Below are 20,039 nucleotides of genomic sequence, written 5' to 3'. Positions count from 1 at the left end.
ACACACAAATCGTTAAACAAAAAAGGTTATAAACACATTAACTACAATACCGGTTAGTAAGACGAAGGTGAGTCTCTCCTTAGTATTGTTAGTCAGACATTAAATAACTACGCAGGTTAGTATTTATGTCAGGTAACTTCTCGTTATATATATATATATCAGTCTCATTTACGTTTAGGTGCCGAGAAAGATCCTATCATTACTTGTTACCACAATTTCCCTTAACTGATTATTATTCAATGATCAAGGATAGGCAGGGCCACCAATAATCTAACGTCTATTGACTTGTGTCAATTTCAGACTAAACAGTTAAACAGGAATGAGAAGATATTTCTCGGGGTTGACAGATTTTATTTCTAAAATTATCAACAAAACAGTTTAATGTAACACACATTTATATTTAAGAAAACTAAATGATATTACACATTCTAGAGTTATGAATCACAGAATAACATTTCTAATTGATTTCTCAAATGTCATGAATCATGAACTCCAAACTGTTAAACTTATCTGAACTTCGTCGCAGAGAGGCCTCTCTGTCTTCGGGCTCAGATCACAGCATACGGCACATGGTCCGTGTAGTTTGGAACAAAGGCAGTGCGGTTCGGCTTTGTCCAAGAACTTCCACTCAGTCGATGCACCTGGAAGTTGGGGTTTCGCGAAATTAGAGTCTTTTCCAAACAGATTTTCCACTGGTTTGAAGGCTCCAAGGTTGTGCACAAAATCTTCTTTGTAAGCAGGGTTCCACCGTAGTTACTTGAAGACAAAGTCTTTGAGGAAAGCAGGGCCCTGTTTGTTCCAAGGGTCAAGTTTCTTAAGACTCAAATAGCTATTTAAATGACTGAACACTTTCATATACATTCGACTTACTCAATTGTCCAGCTGTAAAACTCCACTGATCAGGTGGGCACAGGCGGACATGCACAGTCTGTAAAGTTCTTTCTTTAATAAAGTCCTTTAATAGAATTCTTCGTACGGCTCAATCTCCTTCTCCCAGTTTAACTCTTCTGTTGCCGGCAAAGACTTGGTTGGTTTCTGGTTCCGGTTCGGGCAACAGAGCTACAGCTTGAGCTTTGGCAGCGAGTTACTGGTTCAGGTGAGAGAGAAAGAGAGAGAGAGAGAGAGAGAGAGAGAGACTGTGCACTGTTCCTTATAGTCTGTCAGATCAATAGGTGATTGTTTCTTGAGTTCTTGAGATTGGATTTCGGTTTCAGCCCCCAGTGTCCTAATGGAGGGGGGCTTGATTTATGACTGATGTCAATCCATGCCATCTTTTGGAAATGCCGGTTGGCCCGGGTTCGTAGCCCTATGTCGGGATTTCGGCTCTCGTCCACTTCAAAGAGTTTTTATCACCTACAGGCCCCTTTCTCCAGACATCTCATAGCAGGATTCAACCTATTTGGCCTCTTCTCGGTGCCATCCTCCCCAAAACTGTCACTTTGATGCAAACCAGTTCCAAGCTGATGAGCAAAGGAAATCTGATAACTTTGGGGGTGGAGAGGTCTTCTTTAGATCAGTGCTTCAGCTCAGAGCCCAAATGCTCTTATCAAAATACACCCAACATAACGCTACACAGTGGAACTGCAAGGCAATTGATTAAAGGGACAGATGGTGAATTCCTTTTTATCTTTACACTGTTGTTGGATGTCTCCTGTTCCTCTAAGTCTCATTTGGCTTTGGTTTCCCCCCTCTGTGTTGAATAATCGGGCTCTAAATAGCCCCGGCGTTTCTCCTGCAGTTCTTCGTTCTTTCCACTGCTAGCGCTGCCTTTGTGAAGGCAGATGGTGCTTGTGAGAAGTCAACAGCGTGTCCACCGAAAAGGGTGTCTGACTCCTGGTTTTGGATCCGGATGGGTTGATAACAGACCGAAACGGTTACAATATGATACTGCTTAGATTAACTGTGGATATGTATTGTGATCGTGCTCGGCTCAGGTGTGCGTTCAGTCTGCACACAAAACATTTCGGTCGCGAAACGTCTAATCAAATCGAATAAAACGGCGGGTATAGCATGTTTGATCCGTGTGCTATTGTTTTTCAACAATTGTAATGCCCTTTGTAACGTTTAACCACTTCGTTAAATACAGCTTGTTATAGGATATTGTGAACTGAACCTATTTTGCTGTGAATTTATATTTACTGCGAATAGTTTATTGTGTCTGGTCTTGGTCTGTCTGCACTAAATAAATGATTTGTATCAAGGGATTATTTAGTTTGTCTGTGTACTTTTTTACCTAACCACTAAAGGCCACTCCTTGCACTTCACACATTTGCCCTTTTAATTACTCCCTTACTGACATACTTTAACATGCAATGTGCGTGTGATAATAGTTTTAGCAGCCTGTTGCCATTCAGGTGAGACAATACCTAGTAAATCCTTTTTTCTTTTTTCATGTTGGTGCGCCGCGAAGGTTTTTGGTCTCAGCAAAGTGTGCCGTGGCATTACAACGCTTGGGAACCACTGGCTTGGCTTGTTGGGCATCCAGGTATGCACTGAGATTACGATCGGCACGATGATTGTCGTTCTCAGGAGAATTGTGTTTCTTTGCTGATCACGTTCTCTGTCGCTTTTTACACAGTTCTTACAAGTGGCACATTGGGGATGAGGAGCAGAGCATGCTGACACGCATAGCTGTGGACTTCTGCATGGCATGGGGCCACAGGTCATTCCAAGTATTTCAAGACGTCTGCAAATGTGTGGACACGTTGTGTTGGCCCAACCCTCACAGATTGTGCCAAGTCAAGTAGAGATGCATGTTGTGCTGTTCTAAAGTGACACGTCGTCAACGGCAAAAACATCTCTCAGAGTTCCTGGCTTGACTTGCCTCTGGAAGACAACACTTGCCCAGGCTGGATATTTGCCAAAAGAAGCAAAGAGGACTAGACAACTTGCCTAGACGCAACTGCATATTTTATTGTCACCTGGAAGGCCATCCAGGCTTTTCACCATCATGGCCCTTGGTCAACAAGGCGCCCGAACAGGGACTCAAACCCTGGACCCTCAGATTAAAAGTCTGATGCTCTACCGGCTGAGCTACCCGGGCTTCAGTGAAGTGCTTCACAATGTGTTGGCTTCATGATTGTTCCAGACCGCTTTCTGGCCGGTTTAGAAAACTGGGCTCAGGGTGACAAGGGTCACATGCATATGAGATGTTTGGGCAATGCGAGTTCTCCACAACAAATCCGAATTTCCGGGGTTTTCTCCTTGTCCTCATGCAAATCCAATGGCTTGACATTTGGGAGCTCGTCCAAAACCTATGTCAAACCATAATCACGCCTTCCTTCGAGCCGGAATTGAACCAGCGACCTAAGGATGCCCGCTGCCTGAAACCTACAGTCCTCCGCTCTACCAACTGAGCTATCGAAGGTAAGCTTCTCACCGTCTTCGCCTGGCAGTCTCAGTGGCAGTGCAAAGCCAAGAAGCACCGTGGCTTGGCTCAGTGGTTTTCAACCCGTGTGCCGTGAGGACTACCCAATTGTGTCGTGAGATTTTTATCCCCTGAAAAATATTATGTCATTTTGTTTGGTCAACTTCATAAATCTTGTATCAAATCAAACTTATTCAAATGTGTGAAAATATTACATTTATACATCACCTGTAGAAAGCGTTTCATAACTGAAATGTTGTGTTTGCCGGACTGAACGCACACCTACACTGAGTTGCAGTGCTATCAGTTGTATCGTAAGGTACACTTATAAATTTCAATTTAAGAAGTGAATTTATAGTATCACCTTATCACGAATCCTGGAATCTTGTAGAACTCAATTTCTGTAATAATTGGACACAGACACCAATTCCAAAGATATAAATTGTTAGATTTATTCAAAAACAAAGACTAAATGTAGCACTACACTAATTATACAAAAGGGAAAAGCTAATTAAAATTCAACTCTAGATCAACAAATCAAAGACAAATCACTTCCGTGACCAAATCAAAGACCATGGGATCGCATATGATAACACACAAATCGTTAAACAAAAAAGGTTATAAACACATTAACTACAATACCGGTTAGTAAGACGAAGGTGAGTCTCTCGTTAGTATTGTTAGTCAGACATTAAATAACTACGCAGGTTAGTATTTATGTCAGGTAACTTCTCGTTATATATATATATCAGTCTCATTTACGTTTAGGTGCCGAGAAAGATCCTATCATTACTTGTTACCACAATTTCCCTTAACTGATTATTATTCAATGATCAAGGATAGGCAGAGCCACCAATAATCTAACGTCTATTGACTTGTGTCAATTTCAGACTAAACAGTTAAACAGGAATGAGAAGATATTTCTCGGGGTTGACAGATTTTATTTCTAAAATTATCAACAAAACAGTTTAATGTAACACACATTTATATTTAAGAAAACTAAATGATATTACACATTCTAGAGTTATGAATCACAGAATAACATTTCTAATTGATTTCTCAAATGTCATGAATCATGAACTCCAAACTGTTAAACTTATCTGAACTTCGTCGCAGAGAGGCCTCTCTGTCTTCGGGCTCAGATCACAGCACACGGCACATGGTCCGTGTGGTTTGGAACAAAGGCAGTGCGGTTCGGCTTTGTCCAAGAACTTCCACTCAGTCGATGCACCTGGATTTTGGGGTTTCGCGAAATTAGAGTCTTTTCCAAACAGATTTTCCACTGGTTTGAAGGCTCCAAGGTTGTGCATAAAATCTTCTTTGTAAGCAGGGTTCCACCGTAGTTACTTGAAGACAAAGTCTTTGAGGAAAGCAGGGCCCTGTTTGTTCCAAGGGTCAAGTTTCTTAAGACTCAAATAGCTATTTAAATGACTGAACACTTTCATATATATTCGACTTACTCAATTGTCCAGCTGTTAAACTCCACTGATCAGGTGGGCACAGGCGGACATGCACAGTCTGTAAAGTTCTTTCTTTAATAAAGTCCTTTAATAGAATTCTTCGTACGGCTCAATCTCCTTCTCCCAGTTTAACTCTTCTGTTGCCGGCAAAGACTTGGTTGGTTTCTGGTTCCGGTTCGGGCAACAGAGCTACAGCTTGAGCTGTGGCAGCGAGTTACTGGTTCAGGTGAGAGAGAAAGAGAGAGAGAGAGAGAGAGAGACTGTGCGCTGTTCCTTATAGTCTGTCAGATCAATAGGTGATTGGTTCTTGAGTTCTTGGGATTGGATTTCGGTTTCAGCCCCCAGTGTCCTAATGGAGGGGGGCTTGATTTATGACTGATGTCAATCCATGCCATCTTTTGGAAATGCCGGTTGGCCCGGGTTCGTAGCTCTATGTCGGGATTTCGGCTCTCGTCCACTTCAAAGAGATTTTATCACCTACAGGCCCCTTTCTCCAGACATCTCATTGCAGGATTCAACCTATTTGGCCTCTTCTCAGTGCCATCCTCCCCAAAACTGTCACTTTGATGCAAACCAGTTCCAAGCTGATGAGCAAAGGAAATCTGATAACTTTGGGGGTGGAGAGGTCTTCTTTAGATCAGTGCTTCAGCTCAGAGCCCAAATGCTCTTATCAAAATACACCCAACATAACGCTACACAGTGGAACTGCAAGGCAATTGATTAAAGGGACAGATGGTGAATTCCTTTTTATCTTTACACTGTTGTTGGATGTCTCCTGTTCCTCTAAGTCTCATTTGGCTTTGGTTTCCCCCCTCTGTGTTGAATAATCGGGCTCTAAATAGCCCCGGCGTTTCTCCTGCAGTTCTTCGTTCTTTCCACTGCTAGCGCTGCCTTTGTGAAGGCAGATGGTGCTTGTGAGAAGTCAACAGCGTGTCCACCGAAAAGGGTGTCTGACTCCTGGTTTTGGATCCGGATGGGTTGATAACAGACCGAAACGGTTACAATATGATACTGCTTAGATTAACTGTGGATATGTATTGTGATCGTGCTCGGCTCAGGTGTGCGTTCAGTCTGCACACAAAACATTTCTGTCGCGAAACGTCTAATCAAATCGAATAAAACGGCGGGGATAGCATGTTTGATCCGTGTGCTATTGTTTTTCAACAATTGTAATGCCCTTTGTAACGTTTAACCACTTCGTTAAATACAGCTTGTTATAGGATATTGTGAACTGAACCTATTTTGCTGTGAATTTATATTTACTGCGAATAGTTTATTGTGTCTGGTCTTGGTCTGTCTGCACTAAATAAATGATTTGTATCAAGGGATTATTTAGTTTGTCTGTGTACTTTTTTACCTAACCACTAAAGGCCACTCCTTGCACTTCACACATTTGCCCTTTTAATTACTCCCTTACTGACATACTTTAACATGCAATGTGCGTGTGATAATAGTTTTAGCAGCCTGTTGCCATTCAGGTGAGACAATACCTAGTAAATCCTTTTTTTTTTTTTTCATGTTGGTGCGCCGCGAAGGTTTTTGGTCTCAGCAAAGTGTGCCGTGGCATTACAATGCTTGGGAACCACTGGCTTGGCTTGTTGGGCATCCAGGTATGCACTGAGATTACGATCGGCACGATGATTGTCGTTCTCAGGAGAATTGTGTTTCTTTGCTGATCACGTTCTCTGTCGCTTTTTACACAGTTCTTACAAGTGGCACATTGGGGATGAGGAGCAGAGCATGCTGACACGCATAGCTGTGGACTTCTGCATGGCATGGGGCCACAGGTCATTCCAAGTATTTCAAGACGCCTGCAAATGTGTGGACACGTTGTGTTGGTCCAACCCTCACAGATTGTGCCAAGTCAAGTAGAGATGCATGTTGTGCTGTTCTAAAGTGACACGTCGTCAACGGCAAAAACATCTCTCAGAGTTCCTGGCTTGACTTGCCTCTGGAAGACAACACTTGCCCAGGCTGGATATTTGCCGAAAGAAGCAAAGAGGACCAGACACCTTTCCTAGACGCAACTGCATATTTTATTGTCACCTGGAAGGCCATCCAGGCTTTTCACCATCATGGCCCTTGGTCAACAAGGCGCCCGAACAGGGACTCAAACCCTGGACCCTCAGATTAAAAGTCTGATGCTCTACCGGCTGAGCTACCCGGGCTTCAGTGAAGTGCTTCACAATGTGTTGGCTTCATGATTGTTCCAGACCGCTTTCTGGCCGGTTTAGAAAACTGGGCTCAGGGTGACAAGGGTCACATGCATATGAGATGTTTGGGCAATGCGAGTTCTCCACAACAAATCCGAATTTCCGGGGTTTTCTCCTTGTCCTCATGCAAATCCAATGGCTTGACATTTGGGAGCTCGTCCAAAACCGATGTCAAACCATAATCACGCCTTCCTTCGAGCAGGAATTGAACCAGCGACCTAAGGATGCCCACTGCCTGAAACCTACAGTCCTCCGCTCTACCAACTGAGCTATCGAAGGTAAGCTTCTCACCGTCCTCGCCTGGCAGTCTCAGTGGCAGTGCAAAGCCAAGAAGCACCGTGGCTTGGCTCAGTGGTTTTCAACCCGTGTGCAGTAAGGACTACCCAATTGTGTCGTGAGATTTTTATCCCCTGAAAAATATTATGTCATTTTGTTTGGTCAACTTCATAAATCTTGTATCAAATCAAACTTATTCAAATGTGTGAAAATATTACATTTATACATCACCTGTAGAAAGCGTTTCATAACTGAAATGTTGTGTTTGCCGGACTGAACGCACACCTACACTGAGTTGCAGTGCTATCAGTTGTATCGTAAGGTACACTTATAAATTTCAATTTAAGAAGTGAATTTATAGTATCACCTTATCACGAATCCTGGAATCTTGTAGAACTCAATTTCTGTAATAATTGGACACAGACACCAATTCCAAAGATATAAATTGTTAGATTTATTCAAAAACAAAGACTAAATGTAGCACTACACTAATTATACAAAAGGGAAAAGCTAATTAAAATTCAACTCTAGATCAACAAATCAAAGACAAATCACTTCCGTGACCAAATCAAAGACCATGGGATCGCATATGATAACACACAAATCGTTAAACAAAAAAGGTTATAAACACATTAACTACAATACCGGTTAGTAAGACGAAGGTGAGTCTCTCGTTAGTATTGTTAGTCAGACATTAAATAACTACGCAGGTTAGTATTTATGTCAGGTAACTTCTCGTTATATATATATATCAGTCTCATTTACGTTTAGGTGCCGAGAAAGATCCTATCATTACTTGTTACCACAATTTCCCTTAACTGATTATTATTCAATGATCAAAGATAGGCAGAGCCACCAATAATCTAACGTCTATTGACTTGTGTCAATTTCAGACTAAACAGTTAAACAGGAATGAGAAGATATTTCTCGGGGTTGACAGATTTTATTTCTAAAATTATCAACAAAACAGTTTAATGTAACACACATTTATATTTAAGAAAACTAAATGATATTACACATTCTAGAGTTATGAATCACAGAATAACATTTCTAATTGATTTCTCAAATGTCATGAATCATGAACTCCAAACTGTTAAACTTATCTGAACTTCGTCGCAGAGAGGCCTCTCTGTCTTCGGGCTCAGATCACAGCACACGGCACATGGTCCGTGTGGTTTGGAACAAAGGCAGTGCGGTTCGGCTTTGTCCAAGAACTTCCACTCAGTCGATGCACCTGGATTTTGGGGTTTCGCGAAATTAGAGTCTTTTCCAAACAGATTTTCCACTGGTTTGAAGGCTCCAAGGTTGTGCATAAAATCTTCTTTGTAAGCAGGGTTCCACCGTAGTTACTTGAAGACAAAGTCTTTGAGGAAAGCAGGGCCCTGTTTGTTCCAAGGGTCAAGTTTCTTAAGACTCAAATAGCTATTTAAATGACTGAACACTTTCATATATATTCGACTTACTCAATTGTCCAGCTGTTAAACTCCACTGATCAGGTGGGCACAGGCGGACATGCACAGTCTGTAAAGTTCTTTCTTTAATAAAGTCCTTTAATAGAATTCTTCGTACGGCTCAATCTCCTTCTCCCAGTTTAACTCTTCTGTTGCCGGCAAAGACTTGGTTGGTTTCTGGTTCCGGTTCGGGCAACAGAGCTACAGCTTGAGCTGTGGCAGCGAGTTACTGGTTCAGGTGAGAGAGAATGAGAGAGAGAGAGAGAGAGAGACTGTGCGCTGTTCCTTATAGTCTGTCAGATCAATAGGTGATTGGTTCTTGAGTTCTTGGGATTGGATTTCGGTTTCAGCCCCCAGTGTCCTAATGGAGGGGGGCTTGATTTATGACTGATGTCAATCCATGCCATCTTTTGGAAATGCCGGTTGGCCCGGGTTCGTAGCTCTATGTCGGGATTTCGGCTCTCGTCCACTTCAAAGAGATTTTATCACCTACAGGCCCCTTTCTCCAGACATCTCATTGCAGGATTCAACCTATTTGGCCTCTTCTCAGTGCCATCCTCCCCAAAACTGTCACTTTGATGCAAACCAGTTCCAAGCTGATGAGCAAAGGAAATCTGATAACTTTGGGGGTGGAGAGGTCTTCTTTAGATCAGTGCTTCAGCTCAGAGCCCAAATGCTCTTATCAAAATACACCCAACATAACGCTACACAGTGGAACTGCAAGGCAATTGATTAAAGGGACAGATGGTGAATTCCTTTTTATCTTTACACTGTTGTTGGATGTCTCCTGTTCCTCTAAGTCTCATTTGGCTTTGGTTTTCCCCCTCTGTGTTGAATAATCGGACTCTAAATAGCCCCGGCGTTTCTCCTGCAGTTCTTCGTTCTTTCCACTGCTAGCGCTGCCTTTGTGAAGGCAGATGGTGCTTGTGAGAAGTCAACAGCGTGTCCACCGAAAAGGGTGTCTGACTCCTGGTATTGGATCCGGATGGGTTGATAACAGACCGAAACGGTTACAATATGATACTGCTTAAATTAACTGTGGATATGTATTGTGATCGTGCTCGGCTCAGGTGTGCGTTCAGTCTGCACACAAAACATTTCGGTCGCGAAACGTCTAATCAAATCGAATAAAACGGCGGGGATAGCATATTTTATCCGTGTGCTATTGTTTTTCAACAATTGTAATGCCCTTTGTAACGTTTAACCACTTCGTTAAATACAGCTCGTTATAGGATATTGTGAACTGAACCTATTTTGCTGTGAATTTATATTTACTGCGAATAGTTTATTGTGTCTGGTCTTGGTCTGTCTGCACTAAATAAATGATTTATATCAAGGGATTATTTAGTTTGTCTGTGTACTTTTTTACCTAACCACTAAAGGCCACTCCTTGCACTTCACACATTTGCCCTTTTAATTACTCCCTTACTGACATACTTTAAAATGCAATGTGCGTGTGATAATAGTTTTAGTAGCCTGTTGCCATTCAGGTGAGACAATACCTAGTAAATCCTTTTTTTTTTTTTTCATGTTGGTGCGCCGCGAAGGTTTTTGGTCTCTGTCGCTTTTTACACAGTTCTTACAAGTGGCACATTGGGAATGAGGAGCAGAGCATGCTGACACGCATAGCTGTGGACTTCTGCATGGCATGGGGCCACAGGTCATTCCAAGTATTTCAAGACGCCTGCAAATGTGTGGACACGTTGTGTTGGCCCAACGCTCACAGATTGTGCCAAGTCAAGTAGAGATGCATGTTGTGCTGTTCTAAAGTGACACGTCGTCAACGGCAAAAACATCTCTCAGAGTTCCTGGCTTGACTTGCCTCTGGAAGACAACACTTGCCCAGGCTGGATATTTGCCAAAAGAAGCAAAGAGGACTAGACAACTTGCCTAGACGCAACTGCATATTTTATTGTCACCTGGAAGGCCATCCAGGCTTTTCACCATCATGGCCCTTGGTCAACAAGGCGCCCGAACAGGGACTCAAACCCTGGACCCTCAGATTAAAAGTCTGATGCTCTACCGGCTGAGCTACCCGGGCTTCAGTGAAGTGCTTCACAATGTGTTGGCTTCATGATTGTTCCAGACCGCTTTCTGGCCGGTTTAGAAAACTGGGCTCAGGGTGACAAGGGTCACATGCATATGAGATGTTTGGGCAATGCGAGTTCTCCACAACAAATCCGAATTTCCGGGGTTTTCTCCTTGTCCTCATGCAAATCCAATGGCTTGACATTTGGGAGCTCGTCCAAAACCGATGTCAAACCATAATCACGCCTTCCTTCGAGCAGGAATTGAACCAGCGACCTAAGGATGCCCACTGCCTGAAACCTACAGTCCTCCACTCTACCAACTGAGCTATCGAAGGTAAGCTTCTCACCGTCCTCGCCTGGCAGTCTCAGTGGCAGTGCAAAGCCAAGAAGCACCGTGGCTTGGCTCAGTGGTTTTCAACCCGTGTGCAGTAAGGACTACCCAATTGTGTCGTGAGATTTTTATCCCCTGAAAAATATTATGTCATTTTGTTTGGTCAACTTCATAAATCTTGTATCAAATCAAACTTATTCAAATGTGTGAAAATATTACATTTATACATCACCTGTAGAAAGCGTTTCATAACTGAAATGTTGTGTTTGCCGGACTGAACGCACACCTACACTGAGTTGCAGTGCTATCAGTTGTATCGTAAGGTACACTTATAAATTTCAATTTAAGAAGTGAATTTATAGTATCACCTTATCACGAATCCTGGAATCTTGTAGAACTCAATTTCTGTAATAATTGGACACAGACACCAATTCCAAAGATATAAATTGTTAGATTTATTCAAAAACAAAGACTAAATGTAGCACTACACTAACTATACAAAAGGGAAAAGCTAATTAAAATTCAACTCTAGATCAACAAATCAAAGACAAATCACTTCCGTGACCAAATCAAAGACCATGGGATCGCATATGATAACACACAAATCGTTAAACAAAAAAGGTTATAAACACATTAACTACAATACCGGTTAGTAAGACGAAGGTGAGTCTCTCGTTAGTATTGTTAGTCAGACATTAAATAACTACGCAGGTTAGTATTTATGTCAGGTAACTTCTCGTTATATATATATATCAGTCTCATTTACGTTTAGGTGCCGAGAAAGATCCTATCATTACTTGTTACCACAATTTCCCTTAACTGATTATTATTCAATGATCAAGGATAGGCAGAGCCACCAATAATCTAACGTCTATTGACTTGTGTCAATTTCAGACTAAACAGTTAAACAGGAATGAGAAGATATTTCTCGGGGTTGACAGATTTTATTTCTAAAATTATCAACAAAACAGTTTAATGTAACACACATTTATATTTAAGAAAACTAAATGATATTACACATTCTAGAGTTATGAATCACAGAATAACATTTCTAATTGATTTCTCAAATGTCATGAATCATGAACTCCAAACTGTTAAACTTATCTGAACTTCGTCGCAGAGAGGCCTCTCTGTCTTCGGGCTCAGATCACAGCACACGGCACATGGTCCGTGTGGTTTGGAACAAAGGCAGTGCGGTTCGGCTTTGTCCAAGAACTTCCACTCAGTCGATGCACCTGGATTTTGGGGTTTCGCGAAATTAGAGTCTTTTCCAAACAGATTTTCCACTGGTTTGAAGGCTCCAAGGTTGTGCATAAAATCTTCTTTGTAAGCAGGGTTCCACCGTAGTTACTTGAAGACAAAGTCTTTGAGGAAAGCAGGGCCCTGTTTGTTCCAAGGGTCAAGTTTCTTAAGACTCAAATAGCTATTTAAATGACTGAACACTTTCATATATATTCGACTTACTCAATTGTCCAGCTGTTAAACTCCACTGATCAGGTGGGCACAGGCGGACATGCACAGTCTGTAAAGTTCTTTCTTTAATAAAGTCCTTTAATAGAATTCTTCGTACGGCTCAATCTCCTTCTCCCAGTTTAACTCTTCTGTTGCCGGCAAAGACTTGGTTGGTTTCTGGTTCCGGTTCGGGCAACAGAGCTACAGCTTGAGCTGTGGCAGCGAGTTACTGGTTCAGGTGAGAGAGAAAGAGAGAGAGAGAGAGAGAGAGACTGTGCGCTGTTCCTTATAGTCTGTCAGATCAATAGGTGATTGGTTCTTGAGTTCTTGGGATTGGATTTCGGTTTCAGCCCCCAGTGTCCTAATGGAGGGGGGCTTGATTTATGACTGATGTCAATCCATGCCATCTTTTGGAAATGCCGGTTGGCCCGGGTTCGTAGCTCTATGTCGGGATTTCGGCTCTCGTCCACTTCAAAGAGATTTTATCACCTACAGGCCCCTTTCTCCAGACATCTCATTGCAGGATTCAACCTATTTGGCCTCTTCTCAGTGCCATCCTCCCCAAAACTGTCACTTTGATGCAAACCAGTTCCAAGCTGATGAGCAAAGGAAATCTGATAACTTTGGGGGTGGAGAGGTCTTCTTTAGATCAGTGCTTCAGCTCAGAGCCCAAATGCTCTTATCAAAATACACCCAACATAACGCTACACAGTGGAACTGCAAGGCAATTGATTAAAGGGACAGATGGTGAATTCCTTTTTATCTTTACACTGTTGTTGGATGTCTCCTGTTCCTCTAAGTCTCATTTGGCTTTGGTTTCCCCCCTCTGTGTTGAATAATCGGGCTCTAAATAGCCCCGGCGTTTCTCCTGCAGTTCTTCGTTCTTTCCACTGCTAGCGCTGCCTTTGTGAAGGCAGATGGTGCTTGTGAGAAGTCAACAGCGTGTCCACCGAAAAGGGTGTCTGACTCCTGGTTTTGGATCCGGATGGGTTGATAACAGACCGAAACGGTTACAATATGATACTGCTTAGATTAACTGTGGATATGTATTGTGATCGTGCTCGGCTCAGGTGTGCGTTCAGTCTGCACACAAAACATTTCTGTCGCGAAACGTCTAATCAAATCGAATAAAACGGCGGGGATAGCATGTTTGATCCGTGTGCTATTGTTTTTCAACAATTGTAATGCCCTTTGTAACGTTTAACCACTTCGTTAAATACAGCTTGTTATAGGATATTGTGAACTGAACCTATTTTGCTGTGAATTTATATTTACTGCGAATAGTTTATTGTGTCTGGTCTTGGTCTGTCTGCACTAAATAAATCATTTGTATCAAGGGATTATTTAGTTTGTCTGTGTACTTTTTTACCTAACCACTAAAGGCCACTCCTTGCACTTCACACATTTGCCCTTTTAATTACTCCCTTACTGACATACTTTAACATGCAATGTGCGTGTGATAATAGTTTTAGCAGCCTGTTGCCATTCAGGTGAGACAATACCTAGTAAATCCTTTTTTTTTTTTTTCATGTTGGTGCGCCGCGAAGGTTTTTGGTCTCAGCAAAGTGTGCCGTGGCATTACAACGCTTGGGAACCACTGGCTTGGCTTGTTGGGCATCCAGGTATGCACTGAGATTACGATCGGCACGATGATTGTCGTTCTCAGGAGAATTGTGTTTCTTTGCTGATCACGTTCTCTGTCGCTTTTTACACAGTTCTTACAAGTGGCACATTGGGGATGAGGAGCAGAGCATGCTGACACGCATAGCTGTGGACTTCTGCATGGCATGGGGCCACAGGTCATTCCAAGTATTTCAAGACGCCTGCAAATGTGTGGACACGTTGTGTTGGTCCAACCCTCACAGATTGTGCCAAGTCAAGTAGAGATGCATGTTGTGCTGTTCTAAAGTGACACGTCGTCAACGGCAAAAACATCTCTCAGAGTTCCTGGCTTGACTTGCCTCTGGAAGACAACACTTGCCCAGGCTGGATATTTGCCGAAAGAAGCAAAGAGGACCAGACACCTTTCCTAGACGCAACTGCATATTTTATTGTCACCTGGAAGGCCATCCAGGCTTTTCACCATCATGGCCCTCGGTCAACAAGGTCTCAACACAGCACAGGTTTAGAAAACTGGCCTCAGGGTGAAACGGGTTAGGGTTAGGGGTTAGGGTTAGGGTTAGGGTTAGGGTTAGGGTTAGGGTTAGGGTTAGGGTTAGGGTTAAAAAAATAGGTTATTGAGGTTGTCAGGTGAATCAAACCTTTGGTTCCTCTGACATCCTCAAGTGCACTGGCACTCACAGGTGTTGAGGCTATTGTTGTGTCCTTAAAAGATGCATCCGAAAGTATTCGTTCTATAGTCTGTTTTGTTAAGGTAATTCAGTGGGATGAGATGTGGTGTAATTGAATGATGTGAAGTTTGTATGTACAAGAATACGTCTTAAAAGTAAGGGGAATGTTTGGAATTGGGATTAAAATTTAATTATGGAGTCTGGAAGTCTATTACCTAGGTTTTTAAGGGAGTCTGGGTTTTGTTTTGGGGGGGAATAAGTTATGGGGAATAAATTTAAGGATAAGTTGTGAAATTGATTATTGGGGATAGGATTGAGGGTTACATTTGAATAATGGTTAGGTTTAGGGATTGGGTTTAGAGGTTGGTTTGAGTGCCTAGTTAAATTGTGGGCTAATTATATTTTAGGGTTAGGGTTGGGGTTATTTTAGGGTTGAGTTTAAGGGTTAAGTTTAAGGGATAGGGTTAGGGTTGGGGTTATTTTAGGGTTGAGTTTAAGGGTTAAGTTTAAGGGATAGGTTTAGGGTTTAGGTTCAGGGGTAGGTTTAAGCTTGAAGGCCTAATTAAATTATGGGTTATTCATATTTGAGGTTAAATTTAGGGTTGGGGTTAGGGTTGGGGTTAGGGTTGGGGGTTGAGTTTAAGGGTTAGGTTTAGGGATTGGGTTTAGGGGTAGGTTTGAGTGCCTAGTTAAATTGTGGGGTAATTGTATTTTAGGGTTGAGTTTAAGGGTTAAGTTTGGGGTTTGAGTCTTAAGTTAAGGTTAGGTGTTGAGTTTAATTAGTCTAATTGTATTTTTGGGTTGAGTTTTAGGAGTAAAATTTCGCGGTTAAGTTTGAGGGCCTAATTAAATTGTGAGATTGAATTAGGTGATAAAGTTTAGGGATTGGGTCTAAAATTTGGGTTAGAGATTAAGTTTGATGGCCTTGTTGGGTTTTTGGGGTTGGGTCTGAGGTTAGGTTAGGGTTGGGTTTTGGGGCTAAGTTTTTAAGTTTTAGATTAAATTTTGGGACTACATTAAGGGGTAGAGGGTAGGTTGTAGTTTTGTATTTAGGGTTAAGGAGTAAGTTTGGGATTCGACTTATTATTTATTTTTTGACTTGTAAAATTGGGGGTTGTGATTGAGCTGAATGAATTGCTTGAAATTGAAGTTTAATTTTTTGGGGTGTAGGAAGTTAAATGTGGGTAGGTCTAAGGGCAACTACTGGGATTTTTTTTGTGTTTGTTTTAAATCTTTCATTGAGTCCTAATGGGTAAATTGTATTTAGTTTGTGAATCCAGTGTCTCTCTCTTATTTGTCGTTGCATTGTATTCCAATTATGATTAGTTTCTAGACCTGTAACTGTCATTTGTTGTGTGTGATGTTCTATGAAGTGTTGCACTAAATGTGTGTGTCTATCCTTTTGTTTGTTAATATTATAAATGTGTTGACCTATTCTAGTACTAATCTGGTTTTTAGTCTCTCCGATGTATTTTAAATTGCAAGTTTTACATTGAATGAGGTATATTGCATTTTTTGTTTTATGTGTGATGCCTGACTGTAACTTGAATGCAGTTTTATTGCTTGTATTGGTGATATAGGCCAGCTGACGAAAGTAGGTTGGTTTAGACTTGGGTTTTCGGTTGGTGTTTTGGCATTTACTATGGACTAGTAGGTTATGTAGACTTTTGTTTTTCCGATATGCAGATATAATTTTGTGATTTGGGAGTATCTGGTGTCTGGATTGTTGTTTTTGAAAGTTTAGTTTAATGGAGTTGTTGATTTGAACTGTATATTGGGAATAAGTAGTGATTAGAGGTATAATAGTTTTATTGTCTTTAATTTTAGGTTGCAAAAATGTTTTTTTAATGTTCCTGAGGAAGGTTCTACTGTACCCTCTCTTGTAGAGTGCTGTAAATAGTGTATTGGTGGCCTTCTTGAATTCTGTGTCTTCTGTGCAGATGCGGTGAAATCTTAATAACTGTGATTTGATAAGACCTTTAAAGGTGTGCTTTGGATGGAAACTGTGTCTATGTAGTAGTGTATGTGTATCGGTTTCTTTAAAAAAAACTTTTGTGTCTAAAGTGTTGGTGCTCAAAAATTGTGGACCTTTATAAGTGCAAGTGTCCAGAAAATTAATTTCGGTCTTGTGAATGGTGCTCGTTACTTTAATGTGAGGGTGATGGTGATTGAGTTTCTGTATAAAAGTGTTGAATTCGGTTAATGGATGGGGCCAGATTCCCCAAATGTCATCTAAAAATCTGTAGTAGTGGGTAGGTAGCAGTGTACATTGTTCTAGTATCGTCTGTTCCCAGTCAGCCATATAGATATTAGCATATGCTGGTGCAAACCTTTTTCCCATAGCTGTGCCCTTTATTTGTAAAAAGTGTTTGTTATTGAATTCAAAGTCATTTCTTTCTAGGCTAATTTGTAATAATTGTAGGATTTGGTTGTCTGGTCTGTTGATGTCTGGATAAAGTTTGAACCATTTTGAGACTGTGTTTAAACCTGTTATTGTATCTATGTTAGTGTAGAGATTTGTGACATCAATGGAGAAGAGCCAGGCATCATGTGGTACTATTATGCATTTTATTTTGTTGATGAAGTCATAGGTGTCTTTTATATAACTGGGGTGTTTTTGCGAGATGGGGTTAAGGAAATGGTCAATGTATTCCGCAATGTGGTATGTTTCGCTGTTACAATCTGATACTATGGGTCTACCAGTGGGGATTTGATAGGGAATGGTCCATGTGGAAGGGTGTTTGTGAATTTTTGGAAGTAGATAAAATTGTCTTGGTCTGGGTGCATTGGTCCCTCTTAAATATTGTTCCTGTTTGTTATTGATGTATTGTGTATGTCTAAGGGTCTGTAATATGTCCCGTATGTATATTTGATTTTGTAAGTAAATGGGTTCTGTTAATTGTTGATAATATTCTGTATTGTCTAGTTGTCTATATGCTTCTGTTAGATATTGTGTTTTGTCCATAATTACTATTCTGCCCCCTTTATCCGCTGGTTTTATAATAATGTTCTTATTTTTTTGTAATTGTTGTAAAGCTCTCCTTTCCCCCTGTGTTAGGTTATCCAAGCGGTTATCTTGATTGTATTGTATATTGTAGCTGTAATTTTGGTCTGTTGTTATTAGTTGTCTTATATGTGGATGTATTTGATTATTTTTTGGTTCCCAAGTTGATTTGGGAATAAAAGGTCTAGGTGAATGTTGTGTATCCTTAAAGAAATCTGCTAATTTTAATCTACGATGATATGTTTGTATGTCTGCTTTAAGCTGTGTAGAAAAAATAAGGTCGGGGGTCGGGACAAAGGAAAGCCCTTTGTTTAAGAGATTCCTCTGTTCCATATTTAATCTGAATATTCTGGATAAGTTCAATATGTTAGGTGTGTCCTGTTGTATTAATTCTGTAGTGTTCCTGTTCACTGAAATGTTTGTGCTCACAGGATTTATAAGTTTAAATGCCTTATCCAGTGGTATAGGATTGTTTGTGCTGTTTGGGTAGTCCAGTGGATGTCATCGGAGAGAGTTCTATATGTTGTTGGGTCTATTGACGTGATATTATTGTAATTGTTCATTATGTATGAGTTTATTTCTCTAATGTTGTTTTGTGTATGTTCCTCCAGATGAGTTGAAAAGTTGATCATAGGGATATGTATCTGTGCCCGAGGAAATTTTATTTCTGCTGTTCGAACCATTTTCTGTAATTGCTTAATTGCGGTTTCTTTTACTTTTTGGTCCCTGTTATTGATTCCAAATGAAAGGATTAGATGTTGTACTTCCTTATTGAGGGCTGTGCGTTCTAGAATACTGGCAGCATGTATAAATTTGGCTCCTGGGTAGCTATCGATTTGTATATGTGAATTATTGTGTTGCCCTATGGTATCCAAATTGGAATCCCCTATGATTACTATCGGTTTTGTTGTAGTTAAATGCCAATCTGTTAGTTTTCTCTCTGTGTTTGGGTGTCTATGAACCGTATATCGTGTATTTTCATGAGGTGGTGTTGTATTGAGGCTATCATTGTTTTCGAATTGTGAATCTGTTCCATCAGTATTATCCTGATCTGCGTCAATATTACTTGTGTCTATTATGGGGCTGTCCAGTGGAATCATATTTGTTGTAGAGTGGTGTATCTGGGCTGGTATTGTGGTTGGTCTAGGTTTGGCTATGGTTCGGGGAGGTAAGGGGCTAGTATATGGTAGTCTAGGGAGGCTGGGGTTTTCTTCTATTGGGGTTGATATTATGGTTGGTCTTGGTTTGGGTATATTGTGTGGGAGCAAGGGACTAGAATATGATAGTCTTGTAGGGATAGGAGTTTCTTCTATAGGGGACGAGTGAATGCCTTGTGAATCCGAAACTACCACATTACTGTAGAATCTAGCAGTTTTGGGTCTCTGTGTAGATAGGTTGGGTTCTAGTGTGGCTAAAGGAGCAAACGGATTACTTAGTTGTGAATTAACATTCTGTGTGTCTATTAATCCATTTGTTGATGCGATTTGTGTTTGATTAGTTAGAAGGATTTCAATTCGGTGCTTGGTTTTATGTAGAATTTCTGGCTTTAATCTATTTCCATAATTTCGTTTTGCCCATGTCATAGCTTGGTCCAGTTTATCTTTCCAGTTCGTTCCTTTGTATTGTAGAATGTCTTCTAGTAATGTGTTTAATGCATTTTCATAATGTACTTGCAATATCTGTAAATTTGTGTGCATCCAATTAATTGCGTTAGCCGTCAGTAGTTCTAAAGTATCAAATGTAGGGATAGCAGGTTTGATGTACTGTCCTAGTATTTTAGTTTGTCTTTGGAAGGCTATTGGTAATTTGTCTTGATAAATAGCACTATTTGTTATTGTTAGGTGATGACTAATCTGTATAATTTTGTAGAAATGTTTAACCATTTGTGTTCTGTCCATAGTGTTTGTAGATAGGATACAATACTATATAGTATGACAATTTATTTATTAATGGTTTTAAAAAAAAGGAAAAAATTATGTTGTAGTTAGCATTAACAAATTGCTCCAGCTAGTAAAAACAAAGGCTCTGCTATTGTTGTTCTTTAAGAAACCTCAGTATGATGTGCTTAAAATATCCTAAAAACAGAGCATAAAAAAGTCTTTTAAAACAAAAATATACAGGAGTAATACAGATAAAAGAAAAGTCATACAAAATGCATCAATAT

At 40.8% G+C, this 20,039-nt stretch overlaps 6 non-coding genes across 6 annotated transcripts; all 6 read right to left on the bottom strand.

Annotated features, from left to right (window-relative positions):
• Window positions 1–2,970: 2,970 nt before the first annotated feature.
• trnak-uuu (transfer RNA lysine (anticodon UUU)) lies at window positions 2,971–3,043 on the bottom strand. Its single transcript has one exon. It is a non-coding gene; the product is annotated as a tRNA-Lys (tRNA).
• Window positions 3,044–3,278: 235 nt separating this feature from the next.
• Window positions 3,279–3,367, bottom strand: trnay-gua (transfer RNA tyrosine (anticodon GUA)). Its single transcript is given in 2 exon segments — window positions 3,279–3,314; window positions 3,331–3,367. It is a non-coding gene; the product is annotated as a tRNA-Tyr (tRNA).
• Window positions 3,368–6,922: 3,555 nt separating this feature from the next.
• On the bottom strand, window positions 6,923–6,995 carry trnak-uuu (transfer RNA lysine (anticodon UUU)). Its single transcript has one exon. It is a non-coding gene; the product is annotated as a tRNA-Lys (tRNA).
• A 235-nt stretch (window positions 6,996–7,230) lies between these two features.
• trnay-gua (transfer RNA tyrosine (anticodon GUA)) lies at window positions 7,231–7,319 on the bottom strand. The gene is given in 2 exon segments: window positions 7,231–7,266; window positions 7,283–7,319. It is a non-coding gene; the product is annotated as a tRNA-Tyr (tRNA).
• A 3,416-nt stretch (window positions 7,320–10,735) lies between these two features.
• Window positions 10,736–10,808, bottom strand: trnak-uuu (transfer RNA lysine (anticodon UUU)). Its single transcript has one exon. It is a non-coding gene; the product is annotated as a tRNA-Lys (tRNA).
• Window positions 10,809–11,043: 235 nt separating this feature from the next.
• trnay-gua (transfer RNA tyrosine (anticodon GUA)) lies at window positions 11,044–11,132 on the bottom strand. Its single transcript is given in 2 exon segments — window positions 11,044–11,079; window positions 11,096–11,132. It is a non-coding gene; the product is annotated as a tRNA-Tyr (tRNA).
• Window positions 11,133–20,039: the final 8,907 nt, after the last annotated feature.

Source organism: Amia ocellicauda, unplaced genomic scaffold, assembly GCF_036373705.1.
Source record: "Amia ocellicauda isolate fAmiCal2 unplaced genomic scaffold, fAmiCal2.hap1 HAP1_SCAFFOLD_26, whole genome shotgun sequence".
In the NCBI taxonomy this organism is placed as follows: domain Eukaryota; kingdom Metazoa; phylum Chordata; class Actinopteri; order Amiiformes; family Amiidae; genus Amia; species Amia ocellicauda.
Note: the sequence above shows the minus strand (reverse complement) of the source record. Positions and strands in the feature narration are given on the sequence as shown.